The sequence below is a fragment of the Aotus nancymaae genome, unplaced genomic scaffold (assembly GCF_030222135.1).
Source record: "Aotus nancymaae isolate 86718 unplaced genomic scaffold, 86718_ANA_hifiasm-v0.15.2.pri h1tg000062l, whole genome shotgun sequence".
Classification (NCBI taxonomy): Eukaryota; Metazoa; Chordata; class Mammalia; order Primates; family Aotidae; genus Aotus; species Aotus nancymaae.
In genome coordinates, this window is record NW_026988476.1 from 42,681,130 (window position 1) to 42,706,724 (window position 25,595).

Genomic DNA, 25,595 nt, shown 5'->3' on the forward strand with positions numbered 1-25,595 from the left:
AACAAATGAATATTTATTATTCATATTCATAAATAACCCTAATAAAAATTACTTTTTCTGATTATGAAAGTTGCATTGGTTTATTTTAGACTACATGAAAAATGTGTAAGATTGCAGATTACTTTTAGCTCAGGGAAAATTACTATTTAAAAGCAAGAGCTCTTTTTTACCTTCTCTCATGCATCCATAGCTGCAACTGCAGTCATTATATAAAAATAGTTCCATGGGTGAATCAAATGTTGAATAAAACACTCAGCTATCCAGCTAGAAAACTTAGTTTAACCTTGCATGTAGATTCAGGGTGAAGCAAAGGTCTCTAATTCTAAATATTTGTTGGTAAACGTTGCTCCATCAGCTGCTTGGAAATCAGTTTCCATCAGATTGGGCAAATCCTGCTAACCAAACAAAGCAGCAATTAGGACTCAGAAAACAGCCTCTGTTTTTATTCTTCTTGTACTTACACAAAGTCAATTTGTCCCCAGCCTCAATCCTCCTACCTCTTTCTTTGGTATGAAGTGTCTTTTGCTTGCAAAGCAACATCTGTGAGTTTATCAATGCATTTTGTGGCAGGCTCACTATGAACTGAAGGCCTGCACAGGTGTTCATTCTTTGAGAAGGCTCATTCCCTGTGACTGTGGCTTTTTTTTTTTAGTGCTCTTGCTTGTTGGCAGGTAAGCTCAAAGCAGCACCCTGTAGCTTCCCTGTAATGGGAATATGAACACTTAGAGGGAAGCTGTGGACTTACAGAGCTTTCTTAAAGCAAATGCAGCTCTTCAGAGAAAAATAATTCTTTGCCTTCAGACCTCTCTCCTCTGCCCCCAGCTCATACCCCCAAATCAGACAGGCCAGATGTTTGTGAAAACTGCCGTTTCCACAATCAAAAGTACAGCATTTACCATAGTTTTTATCAAAGATTTCAATTCCCCTCATCTTAAGGAAAATGACCCTTTTATTTTGTTGTGGACATAAAATTATGGCCCTGGGAAAATTGGAAGCATTTCTGTTGAGGGAAATCAATTTTCTCACTGCCATATATGATCAACATGTCACAGCTATCACCCAGATAATAATAGTAAAGTACAAGTAAAATGGCTGGTAATACTGGCTTTAAAGGTAGAAAAAGGCAGAAGCAAGATAACCGCCCCCCCTCCACTTTAAAGCATGTTTGCAAAAGGAAGGAAAGAAAAGAAAAATCTCTAAGGGTTATTTTTGTTCTTTAATTTTCTTCCTTCCACCCCACTTTCTTCCCTTTGCTAGTGCTTTCTAGAGTGTTAGTGTTTTATTTTCTTGTGTGGACTAATCGGCCAAAGCATTAATGAAACTGTAGAGATATGTGTTCTTCCTGGAAAAGAGTAAGCACTTTATGTGTAAACCACTCTGGCTCCTTTTCAATCACCCTGTTAATGGGTGGCTAATTGTCAAAAGATGTGACCAGACTGAGATGACCCAAGAGTGTGTTTAGGTGGGAGGCAACGGGGAAAGCACAGAAGCAGCTTCTTAATTTGGATCCTGCAAACAAAAGGAAGCATCAGACCTGACCTCGCTGCTGGAGTGTTAATGGCTTTCTCCCCGTCTCCCCGCTGCCACTTAGCATCTTTCGTGCCCCACCCTGGGAAGCTTCCCGGCAGAAGTGTGCATTAGCAGAACTCTACAGTTACAAAATGCTGCTTACTACAGACAAGGGAAAAAAACCTTGAGAGTGATTAAATGTTTTTTGGACGAACACATCCATAGCCATAAAAGTGCCATTTTTATTTCAGGCAGGCCTCTCAGTGATGTCCCTGCTGTGGTCACCAGCACAAAGGAGTGTTGTACCTACAATGTCATTGGAGCCCTTCAAAGAAAACGTAAGGACTATTTTTTTATATATATATGAAAGTTGGCCGCCACATGTAAATGTGGGAAACCAAAACTGCATTCATTTAGGCCAAGGTCATTACTGAGGGAACGGCAGACAGAATTTTGGCATAGTATCAAGTATTTTCAATAATTCAACCATTTGTAAAAAGAATACTGCTTGTTTTGAAATATAAATGAGGGTGAGCAGTAGAAATGAGAAATCCAAGCTGGGGACCAAAGAAACCTAAGCTAAGGACTCTAACAGATAGGATAAACATGGCAAGCACGAAGACGTTTGTAGAAGTATTAAGAATTGGAAATAACCTACTATCTAGCAATAGTGAATTTAAAAAGATAAACTGTGGCGTATACATATTATGAAGCTATCAAAGATAATAGTTTTAGAAAAGAGAAATAACACAAAAGATATAGAAAAAACTTTATAGATTTAAGTAAAATAATAATAAAATTATAGCTATGGAAAAATGCATCCTCAGGAAAATAAACCAGAATGTTTTGGTTGTGTTAGGACAGCAGCATTATGGGTGTAATTCGTTTTCTCTTTTATTCCAATTGGTAGAGAATTGGATATTGTATTGATTTAGAAAGAAACAGAAGAAACAAACAAAAAGTAGGCAGAAATAAGCCCTGACAAGCCCTTTTTGGTGCGTGAGAACATCATTCAAAAAGAAGGTGTACAATGTTTTCCCACATTTTTATTAGAACTTAACATCACAGTTGTCCAATTTGTAGGTGGTAAATTGGGAATAAAAAGGCCCAGGAGGCTCTTTGTAGCCCAAAGGAGGTAGTCTGCTCCCAACAGCAATGTCCCAGCTCCTTTTCCCACTCACCTTCAAAACATCATTTGCCTGTGTGCTGCAACTTCCACAGAGAATGTGACATGGAATTTGGAGACCCTAGACAATGCCTGATGCTCAATGACATCAAAAACATCTAGACTCAAAGCAAAAAAAAAAAAAGTTGGTTTTTCTCCCTTTATTTCATAACCTTTTCCCCAACAAACCTACTTTCTCTTGGACACTGGATATATGGATAGTTCATCTGCAGTTTTATTTCTAGTTAGCTTTCTGTTTTTTTGAAGACCAAGAGTTGTCCAAGGCATCCATATCCCAGCTCATAGTCCCAAACTGAAAGGTTATATCAGGTCAGGATGTAAGTTCCACATCAGGAAAATGCCACATCTGAACTGGGGAAGGCTGGGTGGCTGCTGGCCCACTTAGCACTGTGGCTGGAGCGGCTCTCAGCCCTCTGGACAGCAGCATGGACCGTGTGTTGGAAATTATCAAACTCAGTGGCTTATTGGAGTGGAATGGTAGGAAGAGGGGTGTTCAAAGAACACTTCCTGTCAGTTAGTAAAAGCACATCAATAAAAATAAATCAATGCCCACTTGTTTTCTAGGAATCTGCTTCATATTCAGCAAAGACTCCCATTAATGCTGCATTTCTGATAGACTAGCATAGAAAAGATGTGGTTTCAGCTAGAATAAAGTATCTTGAATAAAAGCATTACTCTGTAATTGGAACTTCCACCGTGGATCAAAATGTATGGACCAAGATGAACTAAGATATAAGATTTAAAAATAACAAGTAAGAGATAACTCACAATAGACATTTGCAAAACAGATGAGTGATACACAGATAGGGAAAAAAATTTGGAATAAAAAATTAGAACAAAAAAGTTTAGTGAAAATGTGGCTTTTGAGGGAAGAGAACGACATTCTTTAATACATGCCATAAATAAAAATGTTCTGTGGTTTATTGAGACGTGGACTGTGAACAAGTTGTATTGAGTTGGAGAACATGAGTTTGATTCTTCACTTATGCATTGACCTGTGTTGCTTTGAGTAAGTTTTCCCCTCTTCGAGCCTTGGCTTTAACAATAGTAAAACCAAATATTGAACCAGATCAGACCCATATCCCACCTCTCGTTTCTGCTGCTCTTGTAACAGACATGGCTAATTAATGGTGACCCTTACCTGAGGAGCCTGGCTGCAGGCTCAGAATCCTTCATTTGACAGTGTTCCTGGCATCCATTATTAATCGATAAGTTTAGATATAGATAAAATTGTTTCATTACAGTCCAAAATGAGTTCCTAGGTTTCTGACCCTCCCTGACCCTAGAAGCTCTTTTCTAACCCTCTGTAGAACAGAATTAACATGCTTTCCACTAGCTTTGTCAACACCCAGCTCCAGTGACATTCCATAGACTTGAGATCAACTTTCCTCCAAGTGTCCATCCAAGAAGTTCTGTATTTCAGGAGTTACTGTGCCCAAAGTACCAGCTTATCCTAATGCTTTCTTTGTTAGTAGCCAATCTGTACAAATGGAAAATAGCAAATGTTTCTCTGGCTGGTGCAAGAAACCTGGCAATCTCCACCACAACCATCTATAAACCACAGTAAGAGGGCATGCATTATCAATTCTTTATTAATTTCATTAGTTCATAATTTTAGTAGTTGTCATACAATCGTATATGTAATTTTATTTTCTTCCTAAGTCCATAATAAAATAGAACAATATTGACCTCTTCCATAGATCCAACTGGCCTATGTTCCAGAATGCAATCGAACTGTTGCATTCTGTGATAAAGCTATGAAAACACCTGCCACATCCCTTCTCCAAAACTGGAAGTAGCTCCACTGTCTCATCAGCTCCAGACTCACTGCCTTGTGCTTTATAGCCCGTTATTGGTTGGATTTGTCACGTGCTCTCGTGTCTCATTATTTATATTCATATTGTTACTTCATTGGAGAGACCTGTTTGCTGTCCCTTTGTCCCTGGTCCAGGACGAGGGTGAGGCACGTGAGAAGACAAAGGTGTAAGTCAAAAGAGACATACTCTACAGCCCTTTGTTGTGTGTCTCCTTAAATGCTGTACCCTGTGGGACTCGCTTGCCTTATTCTAGCTTTGGCCTTTCCTTGTACCATAAACTAAATGTAACAAAAACCTATTCGTATGTATGCTCTGATTGTATCCTCTGAGCCCTCAGAAAAGCCGATGTTGTTATTTTTCCCATTCTACACAACGAAAAAAATCAAAAAATCTTCAGGAAAATTAAAACGTTAGGGCGCATCAGGGTTAAAACTAAATATCAGTTCTTCTGAGTCTGAGCAGTATTTCCAATACGTGAATCAATCTATAACCCTTTTTTATGTGCTCTGTGGCAAGGCATGCCTTTTTCTTCCTCCAAAATCCACATTTTAACTAAACTTCTCAGTTTTAATTATTTGGTTTATTCCAAGCTTTCCCCATATCCATATATTATTCCTCATTTGTTTTACAAATGTTTATTATGTGTTGTTACCTCTTACTTTTTCTTTTTTGGGTTCTGTTTCCTTTTTTTTTTTTTTTTTTTTTTTTTTATTGCATTTTAGGTTTTGGGGTACATGTGAAAAACATGCAAGGTTGTTGCTTAGGTGCATACGTGGCAGTGTGATTTGCTGCCTTCCTCCCCTTCACCCATATCTGGCATTTCTCCCCATGCTATCCCTCCCCAATTCCCCACCCCCCCACTGTCCCCCCCACTCCCCCACAACAGACCCCCATGTATAGTGCTCCCCTCCCTGTGTCCATGTGTTCTCCTTGTTCAACACCCGCCTATGAGTGAGAACATGTGGTGTTTGATTTTGTGTTCTTGTGTCAGTTTGCTGAGAATGATGGTTTCCAGGTTCATCCATGTCCCTACAAAGGACGTGAACTCCTCGTTTTTAATGGCTGCATAATATTCCATGGTGTATATGTGCCACATTTTTCCTGTCCAGTCTATCATCGATGGGCATTTGGGTTGGTTCCAGGTCTTTGCTATTGTAAACTGTGCTGCAATGAACATTCGTGTGCATGTGTCCTTATAGTAGAACGATTTATAATCCTTTGGATATATGCCCAGTAATGGGATTGCTGGGTCAAATGGAATTTCTATTTCTAGGTCCTTGAGGAATCGCCACACTGTTTTCCACAATGGTTGAACTAATTTACACTCCCACCAACAGTGTAAAAGTGTTCCTATTTCTCCACATCCTCTCCAGCATCTGTTGTCTCCAGATTTTTTAATGATTGCCATTCTAACTGGTGTGAGATGGTATCTCAATGTAGTTTTGATTTGCATTTCTCTAATGGCCAGTGATGATGAGCATTTTTTCATATGCTTGTTGGCCTCATGTATGTCTTCTTTTGTAAAGTATCTGTTCATGTCCTTCGCCCACTTTTGAAGGGGCTTGTTTGTTTTTTTCTTGTAAATCTTTTTTAGCTCGTTGTAAATTCTGGATATCAGCCCTTTGTCAGATGGGTAGGCTGCAAAAATTTTTTCCCATTCTGTTGGTTGCCGATTCACTCTATTGACTGTTTCTTTTGCTGTGCAGAAGCTGTGGAGTTTGATTAGGTCCCACTTGTCTATTTTGGCTTTTGTTGCCAATGCTTTTGGTGTTTTGGTCATGAAGTCCCTGCCTACGCCTATGTCCTGAATGGTTTTGCCTAGGTTTCCTTCTAGTGTTTTTATGGTGTTAGGTCTTATGTTTAAGTCTTTAATCCATCTGGAGTCAATTTTAGTGTAAGGTGTCAGGAAGGGGTCCAGTTTCTGCTTTCTGCATATGGCTAGCCAGTTTTCCCAACACCACTTATTGAACAGGGAATCCTTTCCCCATTGCTTGTTTTTATCAGGTTTGTCAAAGATCAGGTGGTTGTAGATATGTTGTGTTGCCTCCGATGCCTCTGTTCTGTTCCATTGGTCTATATCTCTGTTTTGGTACCAGTACCATGCTGTTTTGATTACTGTAGCCTTGTAGTAGAGTTTGATGTCTGGTAGTGTGATGCCTCCTGCTTTGTTCTTTTTGCTTAGAATTGACTTGGCTATGCGGGCTCTCTTTTGGTTCCATATGAAGTTTAAGGTGGTTTTTTCCAGTTCTGCGAAGAAGGTCATTGGTAGCTTGATGGGGATAGCATTGAATCTGTATATTACTTTGGGCAGTATGGCCATTTTCACGATATTAATTCTTCCTAACCATGAACATGGAATGTTTCTCCATCTGTTTGTGTCCTCTCTTATTTCGTTGAGCAGTGATTTGTAGTTCTCCTTGAAGAGGTCCTTTACATTCCTTGTTAGTTGTATTCCTAGGTATTTTATTCTCTTTGTAGCGATTGTGAATGGCAGTTCGTTCTTGATTTGGCTCTCTTTAAGTCTGTTATTGGTGTATAGGAACGCTTGTGATTTTTGCACATTGATTTTGTATCCTGAGACTTTGCTGAAGTTGCTTATCAGTTTCAGGAGCTTTTGGGCTGAGATGAGGGGGTCTTCTAGATATACAATCATGTCGTCTGCAAATAGAGACAATTTGACTTCCTCCTTTCCTAATTGAATACCCTTTATTTCTTTTTCTTGCCTGATTGCTCTGGCTAGAACTTCCAGTACTATATTGAATAGGAGTGGTGAGAGAGGGCATCCTTGTCTAGTGCCAGATTTCAAAGGGAATGCTTCCAGTTTTTGCCCGTTCAGTATGATATTGGCTGTCGGTTTGTCGTAAATAGCTTTTATTATTTTGAGATACGTTCCATCGATACCTAGTTTATTGAGGGTTTTTAGCATAAAGGGCTGTTGAATTTTGTCGAAGGCCTTCTCTGCATCAATTGAGATAATCATGTGGTTTTTGTCTTTGGTTCTGTTTATGTGGTGAATTACATTTATAGACTTGCGTATATTGAACCAGCCTTGCATCCCCGGGATGAATCCTACTTGATCATGGTGGATAAGCTTTTTGATGTGCTGTTGTAATCGGCTTGCCATTATTTTATTGAAGATTTTTGCATCTATGTTCATCATGGATATTGGCCTGTAGTTTTCTTTTCTTGTTGAGTCTCTGCCAGGTTTTGGTATTAGGATGATGTTGGTCTCATAAAATGATTTGGGAAGGATTCCCTCTTTTTGGATTATTTGGAATAGTTTCAGTAGGAATGGTATCAGTTCCTCTTTGTATGTCTGGTAGAATTCGGCTGTGAACCCATCTGGGCCTGGGCTTTTTTTGGGTGGTAGGCTCTTAATTGCTGCCTCGACTTCAGACCTTGTTATTGGTCTATTCAGGGTTTCGACTTCTTCCTGGTTTAGGCTTGGCAGGAGGCAGCTGTCCAGGAATTTATCCATTTCCTCCAGGTTTTCTAATTTATGTGCATAGAGTTGTTTGTAATAATCTCTGATGATGGTTTGAATTGCTGTGGAATCTGTGGTGATATCCCCTTTGTCATTTTTTATTGCATCTATTTGGTTATTCTCTCTTTTCTTTTTTATTAGTCTGGCTAGTGGTCTGTCTATTTTGTTGATCTTTTCAAAAAACCAGCTCCTGGATTTATTGATTTTTTGAAGGGTTTTTCGTGTCTCTATCTCCTTCAATTCTGCTTTGATCTTAGTTATTTCTTGTCTTCTGCTAGGTTTTGAGTTTTTTTGATCTTGCTCCTCTAGCTCTTTCAATTTTGACGATAGGGTGTCAATTTTAGATCTCTCCTTTCTTCTCATGTGGGCACTTATTGCTATATATTTTCCTCTAGAGACTGCTTTAAATGTGTCCCAGAGATTCTGGTATGTGGTGTCTTCATTCTCGTTGGTTTCGAAGAACGTCTTTATTTCTGCCTTCATTTCATTGTTTATCCAGTCAACATTCAGGAGAAAGTTGTTCATTTTCCATGAGGCTGTGCGGTTCTGGGTTGGTTTCTGAATTCTGAGTTCTAACTTGATTGCACTGTGGTCTGAGAGACTGTTTGTTATGGTTTCCGTTCTTTTGCATTTGCTGAGGAGTGATTTACTTCCAATTATGTGGTCAATTTTAGAGTAGGTGTGATGTGGTGCTGAGAAGAATGTATATTCTGTGGATTTGGGGTGGAGAGTTCTGTAAATGTCTATTAGGTTTGCTTGTTCCAGGTCTGAGTTCAAGTCCTGGATATCCTTGTTAATTTTCTGTCTCGTTGATCTGTCTAATATTGACAGTGGTGTGTTGAAGTCTCCCACTATTATTGTGTGGGAGTCTAAGTCTCTTTGTAAGTCTTTAAGAACTTGCCTTATGTATCTGGGTGCTCCTGTATTAGGTGCATATATATTTAGGATCGTTAGCTCTTCTTGCTGCATTGATCCTTTTACCATTATGTAATGTCCTTCTTTGTCTCTTTTGATCTTTGTTGCTTTAAAGTCTATTTTATCAGAGATGAGAATTGCAACTCCTGCTTTTTTTTGCTCTCCATTTGCTTGGTAAATCTTCCTCCATCCCTTTATTTTGAGCCTTTGTGTATCCTTGCATGCGAGATGGGTTTCCTGGATACAGCACACTGATGGGTTTTGGCTTTTTATCCAATTTGCCAGTCTGTGTCTTTTGATTGGGGCATTTAGTCCGTTTACATTTAGGGTTAATATTGTTATGTGTGAATTCAATCCTGTCATTTTGGTGCTAGGTGGCTGTTTTGCCCTTTGGTTGATGCAGATTCTTCATTGTGTTGATGCTCTTTACCTTTTCGTGTGTTTTTGGAGTGGCTGGTACTGGTTGTTCTTTTCTATGTGTAGTGCCTCCTTCAGGAGCTCTTGTAGAGCTGGTCTGGTGGTGATGAACTCTCTGAGTTCTTGCTTGTTCACAAAGGATTTTATTTTTCCTTCACTTATGAAGCTTAGTTTGGCTGGATACGAAATTCTGGGTTGAAAGTTCTTTTCCTTAAGGATGTTGAATATCGGCCCCCACTCTCTTCTGGCCTGTAGGGTTTCTGCTGAGAGATCTGCAGTGAGTCTGATGGGCTTCCCTTTGTGGGTAACCCGACCTTTCTCTCTGGCTGCCCTTAGTATTTTCTCCTTCATTTCAACCCTGGTGAATCTGATGATTATGTGTCTTGGGGTTGCTCTTCTAGAGGAGTATCTTTGTGGTGTTCTCTGTATTTCCTGGACTTGAATCTCGGCCTGCCTTGTTAGGTTGGGGAAGTTTTCCTGGATAATATCCTGAAGAGTATTTTCCAGCTTGGATGCATTCTCTTCGTCACATTCAGGTACACCTATCAAACGTAGATTAGGTCTTTTCACATAGTCCCATATTTCTTGTTGACTTTGTTCATTCCTTTTTACCCTGTTTTCTCTAATCTTGCCTTCTCGTTTTATTTCATTGAGTTGATCTTCGACCTCTGATATCCTTTCTTCTGCTTGGTCAATTCGGCTGTTGAAACTTGTGCATGCTTCACGAAGTTCTCGTGTTGTGTTTTTCAGCTCCATCAATTCGCTCATATTCCTCTCTAAGTTGTCCATTCTTGTTAGCATTTCGTCAAGTCTTTTTTCAAGGTTCTTAGTTTCTTTGCATTGGGTTAGAACATGTTCTTTTAGCTCACGGAAGTTTCTTATTATCCACTTTCTGAAAGCTGATTCTGTCATTTCATCACACTCATTCTCCGTCCAGTCTTGTTCCCTTGCTGGTGGGGAGTTGTGATCCCTTGTAGGAGGAGAAGTGTTCTGGTTTTGGGTGTTTTCATCCTTTTTGCGCTGGTTTCTTCCCATCTTTGTGGATTTTTCCACCTGCTGACTTTGTAGTTGTTGTCTTTCTGATTTTGGTAATTTTAAGTCTGCTGTGGCAGAACTCATAAACCCCCTGCTCTTCCCCCGAGGTGTTCTGTCCTAGGGAGTTACTGTTTTATGATGTTCCCCTGTGCGGTTGCTGTTTTCCCTGCCCACAAGGTGGCAGCCTAGTCACACTCAGGTTGCAGAGGCTTCGCTAAGCTGCTGTGGGCTCCACCCAGCTTCCGTGTGAACTTCTGGGTGTAGTTAGAACTGCTTCCGCTATGTTGGCCCGCCCCTGTAGTGACGGAGTCTCTGTAGTGGTGGATTGCCTTGGTACAGAACAGCAGGGTGCCTATGGAGAACGCCCCTCCTCCACAGAGCTGGACCGTCCTGGTTTCAGTTGTGTTTCAGGTCTTCTTGCTGGGTAAGAGGGGACACCGTCTCATCTGATCTGCCTCCGGAGCCGCTGCGTTGGCTAAAGCCGCGGCTCTGAGATTCGTGGCGCTGGCCTGGCTACCCGTTTCAGCTCCCCTTGCTGGCTTATAGGGGACTCAGACTCTCTCACTTTATACAGTGATCCGTTGCCTCAGGGTGCCGGCCCAGCGGCTGCGCCGTTCAAGCCAGCGGCACCAGCGGCGCTGGCGACCCGTGTGGCTTCTCTGCGTGTGAATCTCCTGGTCTGTGGGCAGTAAAAATCAGTCTGGAAATACGGCGTCCACTCACCCTCTGTGCTTTCTCTCGGAGCTGCATTCCCGAGTTCCTCCTAAGCGGCCATCTTGGATCTCTCCCCTCTGTTTCCTTAATAGATGGGATACACCTTGAGGTGAGACATACAATTAAAAAAAAAAATTATGTTGTTGTGAAGCCTAAACTTATCAGTGGACTTTGTGAAGGATCGAGAGGTTTGCATTGTAATCAACTTTTATAGATGAGGAAATTTAATGACGAGGAACAAAGATGATGGCTGCATTTACTGGGGACCTCAGTGTTGAAAGAACTATGCTAAGCAGTTAGCATGTAACATCTCCATGAATTTCATAACAACCCAATGAGGTAGTTGTTATTCACACATTAAAGATGAGAAAATTGCATACGGTAATTGCAGCACTTGTAAATGTCAAAGCCAGAAATCAAACTCAGGTCTGACTCCAAAACCCATACCTTTGAGTGATTAGGCCAGAGCCACAGAACCTAGTGAGGGATCAAGTTGGAACCTGGGCCTGATAATCCTGATTTCAATCTATTTCCCTTTTCATTGTCTTAATACACTCCCACTTTCACAAAATGGTAAACCATTTAATAAATGGTTTTAAATGAAGTGAAATTATACTAAGAGTAATTTTAGTGCATGTTTGCTTTAGCCACTTAGATGTCTCCTTATTTGGAATTAGAGCCTAAATAAAGATATTACCAAGTTCCAAACCTGCTGCGTGGTATTTAAAATAGATGTGGTGTCTTTAGAGCATATAATATAAACATGCTCTAAAGATGGCTTAGTAGAATGTAGTATTCATGTGTGTGTCTTGCTTATTGGGAAGCATATCAAGGCTTTTGATAATTAAGAACTGGTGGATCCCCAGGGATAAAAGCGGGCAGTGGGTTTTGGGAGAAGTATAGCTCAGGGATGGCAAATAAGCAGCGTGGCTAATTTATCCCAGGCTTCTTTCCCTTGCGGCTCTGCAGTGGTTCCTGATCCATTTCAGCACGGAACTCCAGGCAGCCACTGCCCATTGACTGGGGCTGGCTCTAGAGAAGAAAGCTATTCGGCATCCTCAGTAGAGTGAGAGGTTCATATGTTATGGAGTTGAAGAGACGTTAGTTCCCAACCTTGTTTTTTCTACCTATTAGCTGAGCAGCCCTAAGCAAGTTACTTAACCTTACAGATCTTCAGTTCAGTTGCATTATCATCATCCAGCAAAAAAATAATATAGAAGATTCCAATATCTCCCATCTGTTTGAGGGTGAATTTAATCAGTATAATTCTGACATTTCACATTTTTTTTTCTTTTTAATTTATGTGATGCCCTCAGTTCATGGGATTTGGAGTCAGCCATACAGACCTGGGGTTTGAGCTGTAATTCTGTCACTTTGTAACCAAGAGCAGATTGCTTAACTGCTTGGTTCAGTCTCCTCGTCTGTGAAAGAGAATAATATTACCTCTACCGCAGACTATTGTGAGGTTGAAAAAAAAAACATATGACAAAGTACATAAGCTGTCATTTACTTGATAAATACTGTAATCATTCCTGCAAGGCAGGTGGCTAAGAGGCACCTATGTCCATTCCATTGGAAGGAGACATTTGGCCATGACACTGCACTTTGAGCTTGTCCTGTTTAGCAGAGCCATTATGCTAGCCGCTGTTTACTTAACTGATGAAGTTACCCAGTTTTTGTCCTTGGCTACTTGCTAGCCCTTGTGCAATAGCTCCTGATTGGAGGCTGGATCCCTGCCGATCATGAAACTTGGTCACGGCAGAAGTGGTTAGTTCTGTCTCCCTTTTGTGCCTCAGTGTTAAAAACTGTGAAGTAGAAAGAAACTGAAGGGACTCAGGTCAGAGTTGGGGACTACCAAGACTCCTGTACTACCTGATCTTTTGCATCATACTCAATAATTATTGATTACCTACCATATGCCAACTTCCTAGGGCATAAACATGACATGACCTCTGTCTCAGGGAACTCAGAGCCAGGTGCTGCCATGAGAACAATTTTTCACTTAGAAGAACAATTACCCAAAAACTAAGTTGCATATGCTAGAGATTCCTTGAAGAAATATATGTAGATGCGTACATGCCAAGTTCAAGGAAAACACAAATATGTTTACCGAAAAGATGCCTTTGAACTTGAAAGAGAATGCATCTTCTTAAAAAGTAAAGTAAAACTAAACAAGGACATATGCAGAGTTTTGATATGCATGTGCATAACCTTTATTAAATGTATATGAAAATTGAAAGTAAAAATTTTTCTCACATATATATATATGATTAGAGTTTAAGGAACTTTCACAAACCAGACACACTTAGGCAACCAATACCTGGATTAAGAAACAAAACATTATGTGTATCTTCCAAATCCCTCCATCACGTCCCTTCTAGTTACTACCCCTTACATTAACCAACATCTTATATTTTATTAGCATAAAATAAATCTGTATTTTGTGTAAGTAGCCTCAAACAATAGGCAGATTTAAAACTATTTCTCCATTTCATTTCAGTCTATTCTTTGATGCTTTGTTCATTTAACTAAACCAGTGAAGATTGCTCCACTGTGAAGCATAGGCTTTAAATGGAAGATTCTCAAGCTTGCGTAAAAATCGCTGACTCTTTCTGCACAGGACGATGGCTTTGTACCTGGATGTCCTGATCTTAGAGGTTACACTTCAGAATGTGAACTCATTCATTAGAAAATGCTTTATTTGATTGAAGGCCAGGTACTTGCTTCCCAGCAACACAGCTTAAGTAAATGCCCAACTCAGACAGTCAACATTACTGTCTCAAAAATCTTTCATTCTGACATATTATCACACATTTGTCATTAGGGAACTACATACTCACATATGTCCATAAATATTTGGTCTTAGTAGACCCAGGTTGACCTGCTTGAGAAACAGCAGGAAAAATATATCTTATCTCTGTCCTTGGACAACGTACAATTAAATGAAGGGAAAGTTTGAATGTGGCCTCTGAGGGACTTTGTTTCCCTGAAAACAAAATCATTTTGCTCTAGTCAATCAATAACTTTACATGGTAAATGTGAGTCTTACACTCAGAAAGAGGTTATCGGCCATAACATTTCTTAACACTTTCATAATGTTATCAGGAATTAAAAAGTAACATTTATCAAATATTTACAAGTTGCTTGGGACACAGCACTGTGTAAACGTATGAATCTGATAATATCCAAGCTGCGTTTAAAACAGATGCAGAAAAATCTCAAAAATGTTTGCTTTTCAATGATGCATTCTCCATCATGTAAAAATTTAACTATTGAGATGCTCTAGTGACCCGTGGGATGGGTCACACAAGGAGGAATGTATCTCGTGTGAAAGGTCAACATCAACACAGATGAAAGAGATTGCATTAGGCGGGTTATGCCACTCAAGGAAGGACACACATTTTCTAAATGAACATTGAAAAAAACTATTATATAATGGAAAATGTGAGACAAGTATTATTTACTTCAGTTGATTACATATGAAAGGTGTGTACTAAAGCATACACAAAAGCAGTAGTTCCCTCTTCTTGCTGTCAACTCCATTCTCCTTTTGTTGTCAGTGGTGGCACTTCTCCAGGTTCTACGGGGGCAGAAATTCACTTATCTTTCTCCTTCCACAGTCATCTGGGCACTTTGCCTCTCTGTAGGGCTTATCCAGTCTAGAGCCCCCATAGCTACCTTCATCATAGTAGATCCTGTATTCTATTAATTAGAGAAGGTCAAGGAAAAGAAAGATGGGGAGGAAGAGGGGGAGAGGGAAAGCTTGAAGTAATAGGTGACAATCTTAAGAAAAAAGAGGGCATTAGCTGAAAAAGGAAGCCATTCAGCCCTAACACCTCAATCTCCATATTTTCCCATTATCTGGTGAATTTAATGGTCCAAGAGACTGCTGCTCAGTTCTAACCTGGCCTCTACATGCTGCTGTCTTCCCTGTCCTTCCCTTCTGGGCCACATGTAAGGGCCAGGTCTTAGACAAAATTGGAAAGTGGCTGGGGTGGTCTGAGGGCCCTAGAACAATGGAATAGCACTTTCCAATAAAGAAAATGTTTTAAAGTAGATTTTGTTGGTAGGGCATTCATTTTACTTTTATATAAATATATATTTGACAAAAAAAATCACTTCAATTTTCATGTACATTTAATAAAGGTTATTGCTAATTTCTTAGCCCTTAAATCTGAGAACTCTGTTTAATTCTTCATTGATGGTGGATGGCTGCTGCCATTTCAAGGCTGAAAGGGTAATTGGTAATGAGGCCCAGATGCCCTTACAGAAAGAGAACAAAATATATTTCCTCTTAAAAGATAATATGGAAATATTTTTGTTAAACATGAGAAGAGGAATTGAGGGGTAAAGAGACCCAGACCTTAAATCTCGTAAGACATTGGGCTTCTATAGAACAGGTGTATGTACTTTTGTTTTCTTTTAATTTTAGCATTGTGTTGCATGTTAAATATTGCAAGTTGTAAAAGTGATTTTATTATGACAAATTAATAAAGTAATGACTATCATAAGCTTTTAAAATAAGGCTATACAATATAAGTCAGTTACTGCCTTATTAAATTGGAGTGATAATGGATATTCACCCTGTATAAATCTGGGTGTGAAAAAAGGAGAGCCCTATAACTAATTGACTCCCTGCCCCAGGCACTCAAATGTCTTTCTGCAACTCTGGATTTGTCCCTCCAGGATACTACTGCCAAAATGATCAACACAAGATCCCAAAATAACAATTTATTCTGCCCAAAGGACATTGTGCCCTCAGTCTCCTGGCCAGATGAATTGGCACAATTATATCCTTCTCTCTTGCTTTCCCCCTCAGGATATCCTAGGTGTCAGAGCTTTACATGCTGCGATGATCCAGAGAAAAAAAATCTGCTAAGAGAGAAGACAGTGCTACAAGCGTCTTCTTAGATTCTTAGGTCCAAACTGATGGAGTGAAACGCAAATCCTCCATTGGTTTGTTTCCTTCAAAACTTGGCTGCCCCTCAGGCACATCCACAGATCAAGTAGAGGGCTAAATCCTTTCCTGACTCTTGACGTAAATATATCAGGGTTAACCAACAATGACCCCAAATGAGCCAATTTCAAGTCTTTTCCACCTGCCCCCTGTTCCCCCAGCAAGAATTAGTGACTTAAAGATCATGGTGCAAATGCCAGTTTCATCTGCTGAACTGTATTTGTCCCTCTGTAGCAATCTGCTACAGAAGAAAATAAACACTCATTTCTGCTTCAGGAAATAAAACTGTTCGACATGGTTTCTTGATGATCGCTTCTTATTTGTTTTGCCTCTTTTGCCTTAAAATGCTCTTCTCTCAGTACTTTCCTTTCATAGAGCTGGCTTTCAGAAAAGTTCTTTTTATTCATTTCTCTTTCTGACTCAGAGACACTGAGCTCTGTATGAACAAACATGAACAAACCCTTTCATCAGGAAACCCCACAGTTTGCTCTGGGGATGTGCAGGAGCAGGTGTATATCTGCTTCAAAAGCTGTTCTCAATGTAAATAAGCTCGAGGTGGGGCTCTTAGCAAGAGGCTGAGGAGGTGAAAGAGAAAGGTGGCAATTTATGTAGACAGAGTCCGCTCTAAGAAACAGTGCCTGTGGGTGGGTTAGGATGAGGGACTCTAGCTCACACACCGGGCACTTAACCAGGGCTTCTGAAAAATCAAAATCTTCATCCTAAGGAGTTATTTACCACTAGCATTGAACTGCCTTTTAAAAAGATAATGTGGGGTAAGGGATGGAGAGGAAAAAAGGGCAGGGAAGATCTTTCCCAATGAACAGGAAAAGAAGCAGCATTTACATAAGTAGTTCTCAGTAGTTCTTTAAGACTAAAATCTTGCTTACAACATTTTGCAGCAAAACATATGTTAAAGAAAATTTAAAGGAGGTCATTCCTTGGACTGAGCTCCTGCATTAGGCCCCAACGAACAATCCAGAATGGAATCACTCGTGTCAAAGTTCCACATCATCAAACTGAAAACTAAGTTGTTCACTTATAAGATCGGACCTTCCCAGAAATCAGGAGATGATAGCCAAATCCTTAAACAGGCCAATTTTCCAAAAACAAAAAACAAAAACAACACGTTAGATTCACAGCACCCAATCAAAAGGAGCCCAGTCAACTTGAGCTGGCATGACAAAGAATCCCCCTCTGCTTTCACCCATACAAGGAAAGTAACCTGAAGCAAGCTGAGGTTAACTAACCCGTTTCCTGTACTGTGCTGCTTCCTTGCTCCTGGTCAAGCTGCCCACAGAAGCCAACTGTTCTGCCCCACCTGGTGGAACTCCTGTCTATTGTGTACACTGGGTGATGCCTGGTTCATAAATTGCTAACAAAAGCCAATACAACCTTTAATAGTCAGTGTGTTGAAATTTTATTCTTTAAAACACAGATACGGGCCTTATCTACTCACTTCCCATTTCATCTTCGGGACACTTGCCATGAGGGACATAGCTTTGCACTGAACTTTAAATACAAATGATGACTAATTAGTTTGAAGAACACCTTTATTTTTCCATTGGCTCATTTGTTTAGTCAATATTATTGAGAGCCAACTGTACACCAGGTGTGATGATAGGTACTAGGAACACAATAGTGAGCCAAGCCAGGCATCTCTATTTCCCTTGGGACATAATGAAAGACACATTAATCAATTAATCATACAAATAAACATAAAATTGCTAAGCCTTCCAAAAAGAAAGACATGGGACTAGGCAAATAAAAGCATTGTTTGGCCTAGTCAGGAAGATCAGAGATCAAGAACACTTACTTGAGGAAGTGTTGTTTGAACTTGGATGTGAAGGGGGAATAGCACTTAAAACCAGGTGAAGAAAAAAACATTCAAGCAGCAGGACAGTGGCTCTGCAGGCAGGCATGGTGCTCCTAAGGAACTGAAGGTATGGCTGAATTGGAGAGAGCTAGGATGACTGGGAGGTGTAAGACAAGGCAGAAACAGACCATTAGGGACTGGGTTACAGAAACCATCATTTAGACATGAGAAACTGTGGGCTTTGTCCTAAGCAAATAAGAACCATTGAGGAGTTTTACACAAGAGAATGATGAGATGTGATGTGATATGAATCTGGTAATGACAATGATACATGATGTGATCAGGTGGGATTTCTCTGGCTGCAGCGTGTTGGTTATGGAAAGAAAAGAAGTGTAGGTGAAGTATCAAGAGACTGAAAAGAGACCAGAGGCAGAGGTTATTCCATACATTAATTAAATAAGCTAGATACAAAGGAAGTTAATCAGATCCTAGTTTTTGTCTGACACATCACATACTTTTTCTTAATGGGACCTATTTACCTTTTCCCACTCCCTGCCTATAGCCCCTTCCCTCCATTTATTTAATAGAGAATTTGGTTCTGTCACTTATGAGCCAAAATCACTTAGCCAACCTGTCTGAGAATCTTTGTTTGTAAAAGGACTAATTATAATCTCCCAGCTCTTCTCATGGAGTTAGTTATCATGAATATAATCTGAAGTAATAGGTGTAAAGGTGCCTTGTACACTAGAATATATGGTATCCGTGTAGGTTGGCATTACTGCAGTGTTTCTAATTAGTCACATTGTTCACCTTCTCTGAAAGTTAACAAAGTATTGATATGAATATTTTGGTAGAAAAAATTTCAGATGCTTTAATTAGGATACTCATCGAATCCCTAGCCAAGGCAATTATTAGTGCAGAAATAGAAGGGCAAAACAGAGGCAGGGACAAAGAGGGGATTGGTTGACTGTGTAGCCACAGCCTCAGGTCTCTGATGCTATGAGAGTGTACTCCAATCCAGTCACCATGGTGAAAAGCCATGTGCCTCAGCAGCAGCTAGGACCTGTGCTCTCAGGATGTACCCATTTATGATTGTGAGGAGCTATACAGATTCTAAGAACTCTCAGGAGCTATAAGGACTCTAGGAACTCTCACAGATGGTGCCATTATTCCCCTTCACCTTGGGAAACACTATCAGGGAAGAGCTACTAGTCTCTCTAGAAAAACAAACACAGCTGCACTTACCCTCTAACTCATTTGTGAAAGTACAATCAGGATTTGATCAAACATACCTATTTTTATATAGGGAAGGGCCTGCCTCAGGGATGGAGGGTAGACAGCAGAAGAGTCAGGGAGAGAAGAACATGGAAGTATCTAAAACTCATACTTGGAGCTTTCCATCCAAATTCTGTGGAAGACCAAGTTACTTCAGGGATCAGAGGCTCTCAGACACATTTTCTGTTCTCTTACCTGTTCCTTACCAAATCTTGGCATAATGTCTAATGACTTTGGGGGTGGAAAAGCCCTACTTACTTTCCAAGGTGGGAATAGGCAGTGATGAGTTTATTTACACAGAGGTGTCGGGAGAAAAGGAAGTTTTCAAGAGCATTCTCTTCATCTATGAGCATTGGTTCCACCACACCCAGAATCTGTCCTGACCTTACAGCACTCCAGCAGGTGCCTTCTCTGATCACTTGAAATGGTATTGGAAAAGGTCCCTTCAAACTGAAGCAGAGTGAATTCTAATGTGTGATAACTCTGTCTAGATACCGCTGTTCCCTTTCAGTCAGGTAGTACACCCTGGAGAAACTGTGAGGAGGTGCTCAAGAAATCCAAACCACCACGCTTATAGGATGTTTCACTTTGTGTATGGAGAGAGCTCTAAGGCTCTGAGATGGGAGAACCATGAGAATCCTACTTCCTGCCTCTCAAAGAGCCTTTGGGATTATGTGTCCTAGTTCGTGCGCTCTGTCTCACTCTCTCTCTCTCTCGTGTGTGTGTGTGTGTGTGTAGTGGGGGGTGGTACACAGTCACCTTTGTTAAGAGATGTTATGTATGGAGGGGAGCTGAGGAATCTTCTAGAAGTACAAGAAACAGCTGGAGCAAAAAAAAAAAAATGAAAATGCAATACTTGTACCAACAATAAAAATCCAGCCAGTTGTATGATTTATACCTACATTCCTGAGCTGGTTGTAGAGGAAAAAGAAGACTGGAAATGTTGGGCATAGTCAAATTATAGAGGGGTTGAAAAACCAGTCAGAAATGGTGGGAGGACCATTTATTCAAGCATTGCAGAAACAGAGTGTGACTATGTGCTGGACACAGTTCTAGGTGCTTGTGGAACATCTGAAAGAGAAGACCAACCTCTTATGAAATTTGTGGTCTAGGGATGACAACCCACTATTAACTGCCATTGGTGCTTAATGTTCATGAACTTAATATTTAAAACAAACCCATGAGATAAGTCCTATTATTAGGTTGCTTTGACAGAATGGGAAAATTGAGGCATGAGGGGGTGAAAGATACTGCCCAAGGTGGCACATTTGGTGAATGTCTAGAGTTACTTTTAACCACTGTATTACACTAGTTGCAAGAATTGAAAAATGAATTTCAAGGAGTGTGTTTTGGGCAAGGGCAGTCAGTGAGGGGCAATTGTAAGACTGCAGAGACCAGTCATCCTAGTCAGCTCAGTCTACCATGACGTAATACCATAGACTGGGTGGCTTACACAGCAAACATTTATTTCTCACAGTGCAGTCAGGACACCAGCATGGTTTGGTCTTGGTGAGGGCTGTCTTCCTGGTTTGCGGACAGCTGCCTTCTTGCTGTGTACTCTCATGGCCTTTATCACGCACTTCTTAGAAGGCCACTAATCCTACTGGATCAGGACACCAGCCTATGACCTCATTTAACCTCAATTACCTTCCAAAATCTCTGTCTCCAAATACAGTCACATTAGGGGTTAGTTTTCACATGTGAATTTAGGAGAGACAAAGCTTATTCCAGAGCACCAGGCAACATTAAGATCTAACAAAAAAATTAGTGATTACCCATGCTTGCTACCTACATGTATTTCTAAATGTCCATATCCTTAGGAGGCAGGCAATAAGCTCTCCATTTTACAGACTGTAAAACATGAAGTTGCAAGCATTTAAAGAAGGCTTTAAAGTACTCCTCCATATGTTTGTGACCCCTGAATTAAAACCGCAGGTCCAGGCCGGGCGCGGTGGCTCAAGCCTGTAATCCCAGCACTTTGGGAGGCCGAGGCGGGTGGATCACGAGGTCAAGAGATCGAGACCATCCTGGTCAACATGGTGAAACCCCGTCTCTACTAATACAAAAAATTAGCTGGGCACAGTGGCGCGTGCCTGTAATCCCAGCTACTCAGGAGGCTGAGGCAGGAGAATTGCCTGAACCCAGGAAGCGGAGATTGCGGTGAGCCGAGATCGCGCCATTGCGCTCCAGCCTGGGTATCAAGAGCGAAACTCCGTCTCAAAAAAAAAAAAAAAAAAAACCGCAGGTCCATCTTCTCTGTGTTGCGGCACACTGACCCACTGCTGTTGTTGCCTAGTCTTTGTGCCTGACCAAGTCCTGAAGCCTCTATGACCTTGGAGAAGGGAACCCTTCAGCCTGCAGAGGACTTGGCAGAGCTTCTTGGATGCTAGGAAACAACCCCTACCCAGGGAATATAGCTGGGAGAAGAGATGCAGAGAAGGAAGGTTTGGGTGGAGAATATATTTAACTCAGTTTAAGAAAGATGCTTTTTTTAAAAGTTTTCTTTTTAAAGACTTTTTCAAAGGAAACTTCAGGGGGAAAAAAATAGTAGAGAATTTCCCGGGGTAGACTGACTTATTGGGGAAATTAAAATACATTGTCAACATCAAAATCTGAAACTCCTTTCTACATCGCTACCATTCATAGGCTCACTTTCTTAAAATGCCTTCATTCTGTCATTCATTTCTTCATAGTCGGCTGTGAGCATGACTCTGTGTAGACACAGTAAGTGCTGAGGAAAGCATATTTGAAATTGCTGTGACAAGCTTCTGGAAAGTGTCATGAAAAAGGAGTCCGTGTTTAAAATTATGAGAAGGCATCAGTTGAATGGTGCATTAATTTAAGCTCACTTTCGTGTTTCCACCCCATTGATTGGGTTTTTAGAGCCACACAGAGTTTGAATGCCTAGAAACTTGCCCCTCAGGTGACAAGAGGAAGTGACTTTAGCAGCATTCTGTCACTCGGAACTTGTGTACAGCAGCTTGGTGGGGAAGGTAAATCAAAGCCGGAGCTACATTCAACAGCTTATATTTGAACAAGTTAATGTGTTTTCTCTTAAACCCATAATAAGTAACATAGAAACATAGATATGGTAGCAGACGCTGAGATAGCTATGATTAGTGAGCTAATATTTGTCTGCTGAAACTCTAATGGCTCATCTTTGTGTTCCAACACTCGCATCCTACACTTAATTGAGTTGTTCCTCTGCACTTGGAGAATCACATGCATGATATATACTTAATTTTCATGATGACCTACGAAAGTGTGGCTTTTTCCATGTTACAAATGAGGAAGCTGGTGCTAAGAGAAATGAATGATGAATGGGTTCAGACTCCTGAAAATGCATGGAGCACTATGCCTACATATGTCCATCCTCTTCCCAGGGCTCAGCGAAGTACCCATCATACTACAGATGCTCAGTATTGTCTGCGAATTTACCGAAAGGTGACAGAGCCAGGTCTCAACCTCAGGTTTCTGGCTCTTTGGCAGCACTTTCCTTAGAATACTGGGATGACTTCTCATACAGTCACAATAGAGAATTATTTTCCTCTATTCAACACTAATACTGAGGCATTATATACACCTTTTGCAACATTCATTTGGATTTTTTAAATAACACAAGAAATATATGTTTACTGCATAAAAATATAGTGTAAGTGGAATAAGAACAAAAGAGCAAATCTTTTGAAATCAGGCCAATCAGAAATTCCTGCTTCTGTTCTACAACATCCTTTGCTATAATAAAATTTATATTCTGTTTCCCCAAAAAGGGATGCCTTTCCCATTCACCTTCCTGAGACTTAATAAATATTCCTTATTAGAGTCAAAAATAAGACAAGATCTCTCTTTATGATCATCCAACAGGATCCAATAAGGCCGTTCTTTGACTATGAACTGTAAGTACAGTGCTGGGGATGGCAAGTCTCCCAATGCAAACCTTTTAATCCAAGTGCTATTAGGTTAAAAACAAGCATCAGTTTCAGCCTGTAAACAGAAACAACTTTGTCCATCAACCATGTATTTTCTAGTGGAAGGAACATGTTTGTGTGATTTGATTCTAACCAGCAGTGTCCCCTTTCAGTGCCTCAGTTTACTCATTGTAAAAGTGGAGGTGCTCACACAAATGATGACTAGGATTAGTTCTAGTCTGAGAATGCTATGTCTCAGTCTAAGAAGTTAAAAAAAAGTAACATGTAAAAAACATAGAAACTCCCTTGCCGACTTCCTCCATGACCAGTGAGAACTGGGGTGTGGGCTGGGTGTAGCTAGGTATATAAACAATCCCCACTCTCATTGCTAGTTGCCTTATGAACTCAATACCAATTGCTTTCCAGAAGCAAATCACTGCTGGATAACTAACATGCCTCATTGGTTTTGGAGAAACCTCATGGAGTACACGAGGGCATGTACTCCAAAGAAGTCTCCACCAAAACACAAAATCCCAAAGTACTTCTCTGCTTAAAATCACATCAAGCCCTGCCTTTGACTGATGGAAGAGAACATGTTCTGTTTTCCACTAAAGAACCCCAAGAAAACCAGAGGATGAATTTCAGGTTATTGAAGATGAGACCCAGAGCTGTAAAGTTCATTCTATCTCCTAGGCCCTGGCTGGTGACCTACCTGCAAGAACAGGCCATTTGCTTTTCCAGGGTCTCTTTTCTCCTACAAGATAGGACTTAGACATAATGCAAGACAATTACTTGACCAAAACATATTCTTGTTCTCTGACTTCATTTGACAGAAGGGATAACTAAAAGAGTGATGGATAAGAGATGTTGAAGGAGAAGCTGCCCGCTCCAGTAAAATCCACTGAGTACAGTAAAATAGTAACCTACCACTTCCTTTGTTTTTCCATCAACTCTTACCTCTCCATGGTTCCTTAAAGTCCCTGTGACATTGTGCTTAGCCTAAATGCATCCCATGCCCCTCTTTCCTAATAGCAATGGATGGATTGTTCTTGAGGGTGGAGGGAGTCCTTTGCCAAAGTTACTACCATCATCTTTGCTCCACAAGTTCCTTAATTTATTAGTTATTCCTTTATTATTATTTTAAAGATCTCTGGCTTGATTTTTTGTGAGAGAGGTGGGTGAAGATTAGCAAATATAAAGGAGAGAGAAAGAGTAACATGATACTATCTTCTGTAGAAAAATGTGTTTTGGGTATCAGGAACTGACAGGGGAAAACCACACAGACATTCATGGCAAGTGACTTGATGGAAGCTTAGGGGACTAATCCTGATGCTTACTTTATTTTCTTTTTAATGGGATGTCAGTTCTGAAGAACAAACAGTCTTTCCTGAATCCAGAGTTATAAGCACTTATTTGTCTAGATAAAGTACAGAAAAGAAATATTGTGTGCTGCAGCCCATAAGTCATCTTCACAGCCTTTCAGGTAAACTACCAAGGATTTTTACTGTTCAACTCGGTGGAACACAAATTGGTAAACTGAGTGCTAACTGATCACGGTCATTGAAGCAGTCCAAAGCTGACACCCAAAATTTCATCTTAATCTGAAATGCCAACATCAATTACTTACAAAAGTGCTACAACAGGAGATGCCCACAGAAAGGGCAACATGCATCAGAAGCTTCCATGAAGGCGACGTTCCAGGGATTTATTTTCCATCATTCAAAGGGTTTTCCTTCTTCTAAAAGTGTACTTGCTATTAAAATTGAAAGCAGCAATTAAGGTAGCTTTCAGTTCCAGTGTCCAGAAAATCTGAAGAATGATATTCAGAACCAAATGTATATGTGGACATGAGTTTATATTTTTGAGCTGTTTTATCAACCCTCTGGAAAGCAGAAACACACCTTGGCTAGACTCTTAGATGCTTCTGGACTCTGTTCCCATTAATTTATTAATGAGTTTTTTTTTCTTCTTTTAGTGACCATTATGTGCCAAGCATTGTGTTCAAGGTCTTAAGCCACAGAGATGAGGCACACAGTCTTTCCCCACATAAAGCTCATAATCTAGTGGAAAGATAACTCAAATTGAACAATGACACAATAGATAAAGGTCCATGCTGTCAATTGGATTTCAATCTCCATGTAACTGAAGTCTTGATAAGTGTGTCATCAACCCTACTTGGAGGAATGGGAAAAGGTTCTTGAACTCTGTGTCATCACCTCTACTTTCTCAAGCTTTTCCTCAGCCCTGCATACCCCTGACAATAGTAGAAGTAGAGACCCATGTTGCATAGTCCAGGTCTTTAAAAAGTATAAATCAAGCTAACACGCTGAGAAATAAATTATATTTCTTCTCCATACATTGACAAATATAACTTAATCCCCACCTGGAAGGCTAAGTTTGAATTTAAACTTTTAGGAGTTCATGTGATGTTATGGGGTGAGCAGTCCCCAGCTCCTGGCTCCTTCCTTACAGCCAATCCATCTTCCAGTCCCACTCTGGCTCCATCCCACCTTATGAAGAATCTGTGTGTTCACAGAATACTGAAGATTGGTTGGTCCTTCAGAG

At 40.4% G+C, this 25,595-nt stretch overlaps 1 long non-coding RNA gene across 1 annotated transcript in view; it reads left to right on the top strand.

The window, feature by feature from the left end:
* The window catches only part of LOC135270388 (uncharacterized), an 80,863-nt gene that overhangs the window by 1,133 nt on the left and 54,135 nt on the right, over nucleotides 1-25,595 (top strand). The window contains exon 2 of the long non-coding RNA XR_010338532.1: nucleotides 1,761-1,847. This is a non-coding gene — a long non-coding RNA (uncharacterized LOC135270388). The remainder of the gene's footprint in view (nucleotides 1-1,760; nucleotides 1,848-25,595) is intronic.